The 12,454-nt window shown below is 38.8% G+C and overlaps 1 long non-coding RNA gene across 1 annotated transcript in view; it reads right to left on the bottom strand.

The window, feature by feature from the left end:
* LOC114484700 (uncharacterized) overlaps positions 1–12,454 on the bottom strand; it is a 297,446-nt gene that overhangs the window by 201,781 nt on the left and 83,211 nt on the right. The window contains exon 3 of the long non-coding RNA XR_003677882.1: positions 4,352–4,476. This is a non-coding gene — a long non-coding RNA (uncharacterized lncRNA). The remainder of the gene's footprint in view (positions 1–4,351; positions 4,477–12,454) is intronic.

A 12,454-nucleotide genomic window follows, 5' to 3' on the forward strand; every position in this document is an offset into this window, starting at 1 on the left:
GGTCTTGCTCCTCTACCACTTCATTTGAAAGTGACAGACTATTTAGTATCATGGCAACAAACCAGTACTTAGCACATTATCATTCCTGCATTATGTTTTCAAACACTTAAAATCTAACCACTAAATTTTTGTTTTAATTTGGAGAGTGGGTATGGTTTACAGATGTCTGCCTAGAAGGGCAACATCGCAGCTGGATTGTTTTTCCTAATTACAATAGTGAAACAATGTAAAAATCAGATTTTACACAGTATTTGAAAGCTTCTGTACATCCTCCCACCCAAAGATAACCACTATTTATAGTCTAGTGTTTATTTATTTTTTTTATGAGGTGCCTGCCATTGGATATAATCCAGTTGTTGCTCGACGCCAGTTCCCTGCCTAGTCCCTATTATCAAATGTGGGGTATGGGAGTGGAAGGGGAAGTGACCACCTAGTTGGGACTTGCTCAGTTTAATGACAGCATTTTTTTATTTTGCAAGGACTCAAAACAAAGGAGCAGTGTGAAGCTTTCCAGTGGAAGGAAAGAGCCACCATGTCAGCATCAGTCTGTCCTGGGTCCATCCCCTACACAGAACCTGGCTCATCTCCCTTTCCTCTCACTCCTACCTAGCTCTATGCCCACTCCTGCCTTGCAGTTGGTCCTGAGCATCTTGCTGCACAAGTTTCTCTCCCTCCCTCCTAGACTCGGCCAAGAAAGCTGAACAGCTTCCTGCCTAGGAACCCTGTTGGGGCAGTGCCACCTTTGGGTCCTGGATGCACGGGTTTGATCCGAGTCCTCGGAAGATTTTTTTTTTAAAAACTGGTTTTCATTAATTTTGCAGTAATGCAACCTTGCACTTTATGGGATTGAACTGTTTGGACCCTATTTATGACTTATGATAGGGTTTGGTGGAAGTCCAAAATTTACTAGGAAGCCATTCATTTCCTTCAGATTTTCAATTTTGATGCCATGAACTTGCATATCATCTCTAATTTTTTTCAATCTTATCCATTTTTGTGGTTATAATATCTATTCCATTCCCAGTAACGGCACTTTTGTTTTCTCTTTTCTGAATTGGACTTGCCAGATGTTGGCTTATTTGATTTTTCAAAGAAAACTTATTATCCTTCCCATTATTTTTTGTTAATTTTTATCTTCTTCTGTATTAAATCCCTCTTCCTACTTTCTCTTGGTTTATATTGTTGACTTCCTTAAATTGAATCATGTAGTTCACTTATTTTCAATCTTTTGTAAAAATAAAAGTATTTAAGACTATAAATTACCTGAACTTATAAATTATATAAATTATATAATAAAGTATAATTTTTATTACTTTCTAATTTGTAATTTCCTCTTTGATCTAGGAGTCATTTAGGAAGAGATTTCTTTATTTCTAAGTAGGTTGTTCTGTCATTTTATGACTTTATTGAATGTTATTTGATTATGATAAAAAAAAATGTAGCCTGCAAAACCTACTATGGAAAATTTACGAAGGATTTCTCAGTGGCCAATAAATAATTTATTTTTGTAAATGTTCAATCATATGAAAAGTGAATGGTGACTTTATTCTTAAGTTCCTTATATTATTCAAATGCTGTGTCTTTGCTTTTGACAACTTTATTTGTCAAAATTCTGAAAGAAAATTAAAGCCTTCCATTATTATTGTTTCTTATAAAGAACTTGTATTCCTGAGAGATTTTGTTTCATATATCTGGCTGCTGTGATATTTTGTACATATCTTCTCATGGAGTGAAATTTTATTGTTATAAAATATCCCTCTTTGTCCACAGTTTAATTTTTTTTCTAATAAAGTATTTAAAGACGTTTATTAGTATTTAATTTTTTGTGTGTGACATTATTTTATAATTATCATTCTTTTATAACAAAGATGGAAATATATGATTCATGTCAGAGCTAAAGATGTTTTAATTTTTTCCCTTTCACAAGGCATCCTCACAAACTGAAGTGGTTTTTTTTTTTTTTTTGCTCTACGCGGGCCTCTCACTGTTGTGGCCTCTCCCATTGCGGAGCACAGGCTCGGGACGCGCAGGCTCAGCGGCCGTGGCTCACGGGCCCAGCCGCTCCGCGGCATGTGGGATCTTCCCAGACCGGGGCATGAGCCCATATCCCCTGCATCGGCAGGCGAACTCTCAACCACTGTGCCACCAGGGAAGCCCTGAAGTTTATACATTATCTGTATACACGTATATCTTGCTACACTCAATATGGTACTAAGTTTGAGATACTCATTCTCCTTTAGCACTGATTATAAAACATATAGAGACTTAAGACACCTGAACTAACACTTAACAGATAGCTATAGTATTTGTCTGTTTTTTGTTTTGCTTTTCTTTTTACCTTTTGATCCCCTTTACCCATTTCTCCCACGCCCCCACTCCCCACCCCAAAAAGCTACAATACGTTAATGAAAGAAATTGAAAGAGACACAAATAAATGAAGAGATATTCTGTGTTCATAGATTGGAAGAATTAATATTGTTAAAATGTCCATACCACTCAAAACAATCTACAGATTCAGTGCAATCCCTATCAAAATTCCAATGGCATTTTTCAAAAAAAGAGAACAAATAACCCTAAAATTTGTGTGGAACCACAAAAATCCTGAATAGCCAAGGCAATCTTGGGAAAGAAGAACAAAGCAGGAGGCATCATGCTCCCTGATTTCAAACTATATAACAAAGCTATAGTAATAGAAATAATACTGGCATAAAAACAGACACATAGATAAATGGAACAGAATAGAGAGCCCAGAAAGAAACCCATGAATATATGATCAATTAATTTACAACAAAGGAATCAAGGATATACAATGGGGAGAGAACAAACTTTTCAATAAATGGTGTTGGGAAAACTGGACAGCCACATACCAAAGAATGAAACTTGACCACTATTTTACAGCATGCACAAAAATTAACTCAAAGTGTATTAAAGACTTGAACTTAAGACCTGAAACCATAAAATTCCTAGAAGAAAACATAGACAATAAGCTCCTTGAAACTACATTTTTAATGATAAAATTGTATAATTATAATAATTAACATCTATCCCAGAAAGTAATTCTATGATGGTGATATTCAGCTTTAGATAAATGTTGATTTTAGAATTAGGCCACTTGACATTTTGCAAGATGTGTATTTAGGGTACCTCTAGCAAAAGCCTAAATCATGAAAATATAATGGGTTATTGGGCAGAGAACTTCGTCACTGGAACAGTGTGATAAGTCAAGGACCCAATCACTGAAAATTGGGATGTAAGCCAGAGAAGATACCAGCAAAACTACTATAGGTATGTACTACACAATGTTGAGTACCTGAGGAGAAGTTCCTTAGTCAACCCTCCTACAGGCCCAAGTAGTCTCAGAGCTCAGATAGAACACAGAAAGTATTTGGGGGACTGTATCAGTTATCTATTGATGTATAACAAACCACCCAAAATGAAATGGCTTAAATCAACAATCATCTGATTGACTTAACTCAAGATTATTGTAAGGAACTAGATACAAGGAGGGGCGAAGAATTGTGGCCATTTTCATAATTGATCTACCACAGGTTCACTGGCTCCAAATGTGAGGGCTGGAGGGATTTGGAGACAGGGATCTCCGGGTTGTTCTCTATAAGACATCAATATTTAAATACATTGCTTCACGATGTAGCTGAAATGCTTTAATGCAATCCATTCATTTTGAGTGGAAAATTACTTCAAAATCATCATTTAGTTGATGCCTTCAATTGTGAAATCATCTTACTCACGCTTTTGAAGCTCCTCTCTGGTAATTAGTTTATTTGAACATCACAAGTGCTCTGCTGAGCATATGTTGTTATACTTATTTCCCTTTTGAGGAAACAGAACCCAGAGCAGTGGTTCTCAAAGTCTGCATTAGAATCACTTTGAAAGGCTGTTAAAAATCGAAGTTCTGGGGCTACACCCTGGACCTGTTGTATTAGTTAAGATTTTGAGTTGCAAGCAATAGAAATTGACCGTGGATGATTTAAGCAAATATCAAATGCATTGGTAAGTCAACAGTAGCCCACAGAATCACCAGGAAGACAGAAAAATAAGGCATAGAAAATGAGCATTGCCAAGGGAGGCTAAGGAGGTATCTGATGAAGACACTACTGTGGCCACTGCCAAACAATGTACTCATGAGCCTGCATCACTGCTGCTGGGAATTCTACACATTGGGCACCACCACTGACCCCCTCCCTCCTGCCACAGATACTCTGGAGACTGGCTGCTGCCACCACTGCCAGCCAGTGTCACAAGATTTAGTGTTCCAGTACCCCAGATTCACTGTGTCACTTGCTCCCGATTCAATATCTCAAGGAACAGCATCTGATCGGTAGAGTCCTACCTGCAAGCAAGGCTTGGAAAACGCGTATCTTCCACCTTCAGCTTCCATGCTAGAAGGTAGGCTCTGTTCTTTCCCAAAACTCATAGGGTAGGGATTTCCTCAAACATAGGAAGGTGGTCTAGAACCTAGAGAGAGAGAGGGAGAGAGAGAGAGAGAGAAAAGACTAGTGTTCACTCTACAATTAGTATAAAAATCTTGGTTGGAAGATATAGCACACATTATGGTGCCTCACTCTTATCCCCTCAGCTCTCACCTTCACATGTTGTCAAAGGCTGCTTTACTGAAAAATTCATGACTCTACCCAAGGACTGTTGGTCTGGCCATAGAAGCACTTGGCCTGCCCAACAGCAAGCCAGAAGTGTCATAGAGTTAATGGCCCCAGCAGTAGTCCTTGCACTGTGCATGGACAAGGAGTTAAGTAGATTAATACCCCAACTTCCTTGCACCTCAGCTGGCATAACTCTGAGGCACATTCTTATACTAGCCTGTAGAGTTCTTCAGGGGGATTGGGATAGTTTCCCACGGTGGTGACTGTTGTGATAACACACCCCTTGTTGGTTTTCTTCCCTTCCTGTCTCACTTGCTGGCTCCTCTACCAATGTTTCCTGGGATTACCCCCCAAATATACCACTTGAACTTAAAATTTTGTCTTAGGGTCAGTTTCTGGGGGAACTCAAGCTAAAATGGGAGATACCTTGGTATTTGGAAGTTTTCAGAAGTGATTTATGTGATCCAAAATGTGTTTCCGTACCAAAAGTTTAAGAACCATTTGTTCTGACAAATGGAAAGGCTTGCCCAAGCTCCCATTAATGGTTAGGGTTCTATGCCCACCCTTAAATCCAGGTCTCTCCTTTTGGTTCTTGGGCCAGTTCTCTCCTCACTGAGTTACATACATGGCAAAAAAGGACAGACTTTTATTTCCAGATGACTTTAGGTAAGGAGAGATTTATGAAACAACCAACATAATCATGCCCAGATTTCAAAGAACAGATAATGTCACTAGTGACTTATTCATTTTAAAAATATAACAACAGTCTTTCCTTTTTGTTTCCTTTTATGAATGTTTCTACCTTTGCAAATGCTTTGCATAGAATCCACCTCCAATATTGTTTTGATTGACAATTTTATTTCCATTTTAGAAAAGTTGAAAGAGACAAATTCAAAACGAAATAGTCATCAAAGAATGGACTTTTATTTTAAAAAATAGAACACTTGCATTGTAATGTTCAGGAAGAGAAATGCACTTGCTATTGATGTACCTAATGTTACCAGCTTGTCTGTATATATAAATGGTATTGTACAACAATATTTGTGAAGGGGGAAACAAAGGTAGAATGAAATGCACAGTGGTGGCCCACAATAATTTACAGAGTAATATAATGCAAGTAAAAAAACCACTTTATTAAATAAAATTGAAATTGAGCCAGAGATAAATAATTAGAAACCAAATGTGAGAAGAAATAACTAATTTAGGATGTAACCTGAGAGTATCAACAGAATGTGTTTAGGGTTGTTCTTTTCTCACATCAGTGGAATAGGGAAAGTAAATTAAAATCTTCAGTAGGAATGAATGACTCAGTTGTTTGGCTTAGCTCTGTCTATTAGATTTTTTTTTCTTCATATATTTTAACCAACTACCCAGAGATTTTCACTCATGTGAACTACGTCCTCAATGTGTGCACCAAAGGTTTTCTCAAATGTTCCAGTATGGCAGTGGGACATACATTTCCCATCTTCTGTGAGTTTGTAACTAGTGCTAGGACTTACCAGTAATTTGATCTTGGGTTAGAATCCTATAACTTCTCGGAACTTTGGCATTTGCCTTTTATATGACCATATACATAATAGTTTTCATTTTGCAAAGATATTGTGTGGACCAAATGAGATAATATCTGTGCAAACACTTCATAAAGTAACATACACATATTAACATGTATTATTATTTGTATTATGATTAGTATTCTTCCCTGGTTGAGGTATCAAGTACATATTTAGAGCATGGACTATGGGATCTGACAGGTCTGGACAAAAATCTTGATTCTTCCCAATAATTTGATAAAATTATTTAACATCCCTTAGCCTCAGTTTTCTCATTTGGAAAATGGAGATAATAATGTTATTCTCTGAACAGAGAATGTGTTCAAATAGAAGAGGATATCAATAATGTTGATGATGATGCTGATGATTCTGATGATAATCTGCCACAATTTGGGGGATTTTTCTGTATTTTTCTACTCTCAGTTCCCACTATTTCTTGGATCAGTTTTCTTAAGTATATTCAAAATCTTATAACAGCAATATTCAGGGCCCAAAATATACACCTAAAGACCTCCTATAGATTATTACCTTAATATGTTAGCACTGCACATCACTTTGTACTTCTGAAAGGGTATAAAAAAATAGTGGTATCCTTATCTCAAAGTTCCCTATTAGTTCATCATTATCAAAAGTATCAGTCAGCTACAGCCACAACAGTGCTGCATAACAAATCATCCTAAAACTCAGAGATCCACATTCACTGCAGGTGGCTCTGCTCTAGTTGTCTCTCATCCTCTCTGGACCAGTGGGCTAGTTGGGGGTATGTACTTCTTATAGCAATAGTATAGGTGCAAGAAGTAAAGTGGAAATATGTGTGATTAAGGCCTAAGCTCAGAACTGGTACACCATCATGTCTTCCCCATTACACTGGCCAAATCAAGTCACAGGTTGAGACTAAAGTCAAGTGGGAAAGGGAAGTATAACCTGTTCTTTTAATGTGAGGTGTGGTAACATCTCGTGGGAAAGAAATTGGATACAGGGAAGGGTGAAGTATCAAGGTAATAATGGCAATCAACCATGGCCATCAAAGACTAAACCGAAGTCCTAGAGAAAAGAGTCTAAGCCTCATTCATCAAAGAATCAGTGTTTCTAAACCAAAGCCTGACACATTGATTAACTGGTCATTCAACAAGTATTGTACTAGAGCTGAGAATATGCAGCCTGAAACAAAGGCCCCTCCCCCCATACAAACAAATTCAATGAAGAGTCATAAGAGACTGTAATCATAACTTATTTGTTGGAACACAAAAGAGGAAGTGGTAGGCACGCGTAATAGGTACCAAATAAGTGTTGAATGAATGAAGAAAGAAAAGAATGCCTATTCATGCTGCTAGGTTTTGAGAAAACAGTTGCATAGGAATCAGACAAGCAGGAATACCCAGGCAATATGGGAGAAATAATGGTAAAAACTATTTATCATCTTTTTACCTTTTCAGAAAGAACTTGAAATTCCTTGCTACATACAGGAACTCCTTGCAGATGAGGCCTACCACTGAGTTTCCCACAGCTATAGAAGCCCAAAATGCCAGATTCTCACTTTGCTGCTGGAATGTGGCCATATGCCACACTCTAGATTTGTACCCTCTCTAGATTCTGAAACTAATGGAAAGAGAAGCAAGGCCAATAGGGAATTCATTCCTGTGCAGACAATGCTGTATCTATTTTACAGGAGTAGCTGTGGCCATAGATCCAAGCAGTAGTGTAGTGTTCAGCATTGGTGGTGTGGGCTATGCAATCCATTGTGCCTGAGTCTAGTGACAGTAATAACTATATTTTCACAGGGTCAGTTCTAACATTTTATTTTGGGCATTGATCTTGACTCCAAACTTGGTTCTCTGGTGCTCATGGAAAATTCCAGTATCCTTTAAATAAATTCCTTCGATGGCTCAATTAGTCAGAATTTGTTTTCATTCTTGCAGCTAAGACAGACTTATCAGACGGCTAGACCAGAAACTGAAGGAAAATTCAAAGTCAGTGATCCAGTGAAGTGAAATTATTGTAAATAAAGAAAGATGAGATGTTAAAACCTCTGGCAAGTGATGAGTGAGCTGGAAGAACCCTAATAATCAATGGCAGAAGTCTTGCAAGTCCTTAGCTTCTACCACAACCAATAACTTATATCAGAGTTTCGCAGCCCTGACTGCACTTGAAATTATTAGGGGATTTTTTAAAAATCCCAATGCTCAGGTCACATCTCTGATAACTTATATCAGAACCTCATTTTATTTTATTTATTTATTTATTTATTTATTTTGCGGTACGCGGGCCTCTCACTGCTGTGGTCTCTCCCGCCGCGGAGCACAGGCTCCGGACGCGCAGGCCCAGCGGCCATGGCTCACGGGCCCAGCCGCTCCGCGGCACGCGGGATCCTCGCGGACCGGGGCACGAACCCGCGTCCCCTGCATCGGCAGGCGGACTCCCAACCACTGCACCACCAGGGAAGCCCCAGAACCTCATTTTAAAAAGCTAACTTATATCAGAATCTCAGGTAACAGTATTGTTTAAAAAGCTCCCCAGATGACTAAATGTGCAGCCAATGCTGAGATAGGATTAGAGGAAGTTCGAACCACAGATGGAAAATAAAACAGGTGCACCTGGCTGGAGTGAGGAATGAAGGGAAGGAGTCAGAACTGATAATGACACAGAATGAACACACTGATTGCAGGTACTGAATCATATATGGTGTCTAATACAAACTGCCAACCTCACCATGCTCCATCATTTAAAATTCTATAGTGTTTATCCAAACCACTCTTCTCTTCAAATCCACCTTCTGGCTTAGCTCAGGCCCTTATCAGCTCTCATGTGGCATATTGCTACCACCTTCCAGTTGGCTTTCCCAACTCCATTCATTCTTACCTCTAATCCATGCAATGCAATGCTATCAGACTGGAACAATCTTTCTAAAAGGCAAATCTGATTGTGTTACTATCCAGCTTAACCTAATCCAGTAGATCTCCTGAACACTACCAGATAAAACCCAAACTTTTTATATGGCTTAAAAAAGTTTATGCTCTGTCCCTACTTAACTTCCCAGCCTCATCCTGGATCCTCAGCCACCCTCCAAGCACCCACCTGTTCCTCAACATGCCACCATCTTTCACATCTTTATGCCCCTTTGTTGATGCACTTGTTCTTTCTCTGAATCAGATGTAAATGTTTTTAAGATTATATTTAATGCATTTGTGGTTTACCACTTAGATATTTTGATCCATGTAACAGTATTCACTGAAAATATCAGAAGTTTCTAAAATGCAGAAACTGATTTCTGGCCTACAAAATACTTTCTGATAATTCTCATGTATTCGATAGTGATTAATTTGATGATGAATGAAAATGGTGCAATAGATGTTGCATGTTTAAAAAGGGTCAGGAAGAAGGGAAATTGCCTAATTTTTCGTGTCCCAGGGAAAGACTGAATGAGTCTTTAAGCAATTTGGAGAATGAGGTAATTTTTGAAGTTGTAATGCTTACATTATTCAGTTATTGCCGTAAAATGCCAGAATGGATTACCTTTTATGTCTCCTGAGACAGGTTATTTCACCAATGTGATTATCTCACCCATATTTTTCAACACTAAAATAATACTCCATCTAGCTCAAGTGTTTTATTTATGTTAAATCTGAAAAGATCAGGTTTAAATACTCTATCCAGCAAGCAAGAGTGTTCTGATATGGCGTCTATAATAATTATCTGATTTGGTGTGATATTTTCCAGTTTAAAAGAAATCCAGAGTTTTATTTCTTGGAAATCACAAAGGATCCCTAGATTTAGCAAATTTTCCTCACTTCAAAATGTTTGTCTTTACCTATGCAACCTTTATTATCATTCTAATTTGGTTTCAAAGAAAATTTTTGAATAGATATATATGGTAACATTAATTCATGTATTAAAATAATTAAAACAGCTTATAGGTATGGAACAGGACATTGCCATTCTTCATTATTAAAAGCATCTAATTTTTAATATTTGAATACCAGATTTGTAATCAGTTTTCTTGCCTATAACTCTCAACCCATGGCTGTGATTACCATGGAGGGTACAATGACACATGGTAACAAAAAGATACAGTGCCTCCACTGGCCTCTGATTTGCCAGCTCTCCTGTCCATGACTTGTAATTCCAAACTTCCAACACTTTTGTTTTAAAGGAGAGTTTTCTCATTTTATAGTGTTATTGTCAGGTGTCAGAATACCTAGCCAAAAGTTCAACTAAAACAGCAAATTAGCCCTTCCACCATGTGAGGATATAGCGAGAAGGCCCCAGCTATGAACCAGAAAGAGGGCCCTCACCAGAGGTGGACCATGCGAATACCTTGATCTTGGCCTTCTCAGCCTCCAGAACTATGAGAAATAATTTTCTGTTCTTTATAAGCTATCCAGTCTGTAGCATTTTCTTATAGCAGCCAGAATGGACTAAGAAAGAAAACTGGTACCAAGAAGTGGGGGTGATGCTGTAACAAATGCCTAAAAATGTGGAAGAGGCTTTGGAACTGGGTATTAGTAGAGGTATGAAGAATTTTGAGATTCATGCTAGAAAAAGCCTACTTTGCTGTTAATGGACGTAAAGGGTGATTCTCCTAAGGGATCAGGAGAGGAGGAATGCTGTAGAGAAATCTTCAGTCTTCTGAGAGAATACCTAAGTGTTCATGAACAATGTTGGTAGAAATATGGACAGTAAAGACCATTCTGATGAAGTCTCAGATGGAAATGAGGAACATGTTATTGGAAACTGGAGGAAAGGCAATCTTTGTTATAAGTGTCAAAGACCTTGGCTAAATTGTGTTTGTGTCTCAGTATTTTGTGGAAGGTAGAACTTGAGAACAATGAAAATGGATATTTGACTGAAGAAATTTCTAAGCAAAGTGCTGAAGGAGTGGCCTGGTTTCTCTTGAATGCTTACAGTAAAATGTGAGGAGAGAAATTATGTGAAGGTAGAATTGCTAATCAGAAAGTAAACAGACTGGTTGACAATTTGGAAAATTCTCAACTTACCCATACTGAAAGAAGTAAGAAGGCTTGTTCAGAGAGCACACAAAGGGTGTCCTGAATTTGATGAGGATATCGGTATGGATTGACCATTTCAGTAGAAGCTAGGAGCTATTCGTCAAGACAATGGGGAGATTGGCCATCTAAACAGAAGCCAGGACCTATTGTCCAAAAAATGGAAGAATGACCCCCAGCGCATTTTAGAGATGAGAGGCTACCCCTCCCTCCACAGTCCCATAGTGCAAGAGCCTGCAGGGCAGAATGATTTCAAAGAAGGTGCTGTCTCTGCCAGGTGGTTGCCCTCCCTGAATTCTGGCACCAGCTTCTCCGCCATCCCAGGTGCAGCTTTTGCTGGGCCCAGGAAAGTCTGGGTGGTGGTGGTGGGGGGGTTGCTGTCTCAACCTAGATTTCAAAGGATGGAGCCACACAGGGTTGCAGGCGTACAACGCTGGCAGAGGGCCACTGTGGGGGCAGGGCCACCACAGAGAGCCCTCACCAGGGCAATGACCAGTGGAGCTGTGTGGATGGGGCCACCCCCAGACCCCAAAACTTAAAGCCACCTGTGCGACTGCAACCTCGGACAGCCACAGGCACAGGATTACAACCCATGACTGGCATGTGTACCCAACAAAACGTGGGTGTGGGGCCACCTGGGAGCCTTGGGGGACCAACACCTACCTCAGTGTGTCTGGAAGATGGGACCACGGCCCCAGTGGGCCTTAAGGTTTTGGACTTGCTCAGGACCTATTACTCCTTTCCTCTTTCCTATTTCTCCCTTTTGTGTTTTTTTTAAATTGAAATATATTTGACATATACTTTTGTGTAAGTTTAAGGTGATGGGTGAAATTAAGCAGTTATTAATGCCAGAAAAGTTGGTGGGGGGTGAGGATTTGACATGGGAAGAGTTGTGTAAGAAAGGAAATATAATCATTGCACATTTTTTTGATTCAGGTGTAAACATTCTTTACAATATCATAATTTTTAAAATTTGGAACATAAACTTAACTAAAAATTGTGATACAACTATCATGCAAGCAGGAGAGGAGACAACGCATGATGTGAAAGAGCTAAAATGCTCATCTATTTTAGAAGGAAGTCAATACCTGTATGAGTTTTCTATTGTTGCTGTAACAAATTTAACACAAACTTAGTAGTTTAAACAACACAAATGTATTATCTTACAGTTCTGAGGTCAAAAGTCCAGTTTGTGTCTCACTGAACTAAAATCCAGGTATTAGCAGACTGTATTTCTTTCTGGAGGCTCTAGGGAAGAATCCATTTCCTGCTCATTTGGGTG

Source organism: Physeter macrocephalus, chromosome 21, assembly GCF_002837175.3.
Source record: "Physeter macrocephalus isolate SW-GA chromosome 21, ASM283717v5, whole genome shotgun sequence".
In the NCBI taxonomy this organism is placed as follows: Eukaryota; Metazoa; Chordata; class Mammalia; order Artiodactyla; family Physeteridae; genus Physeter; species Physeter macrocephalus.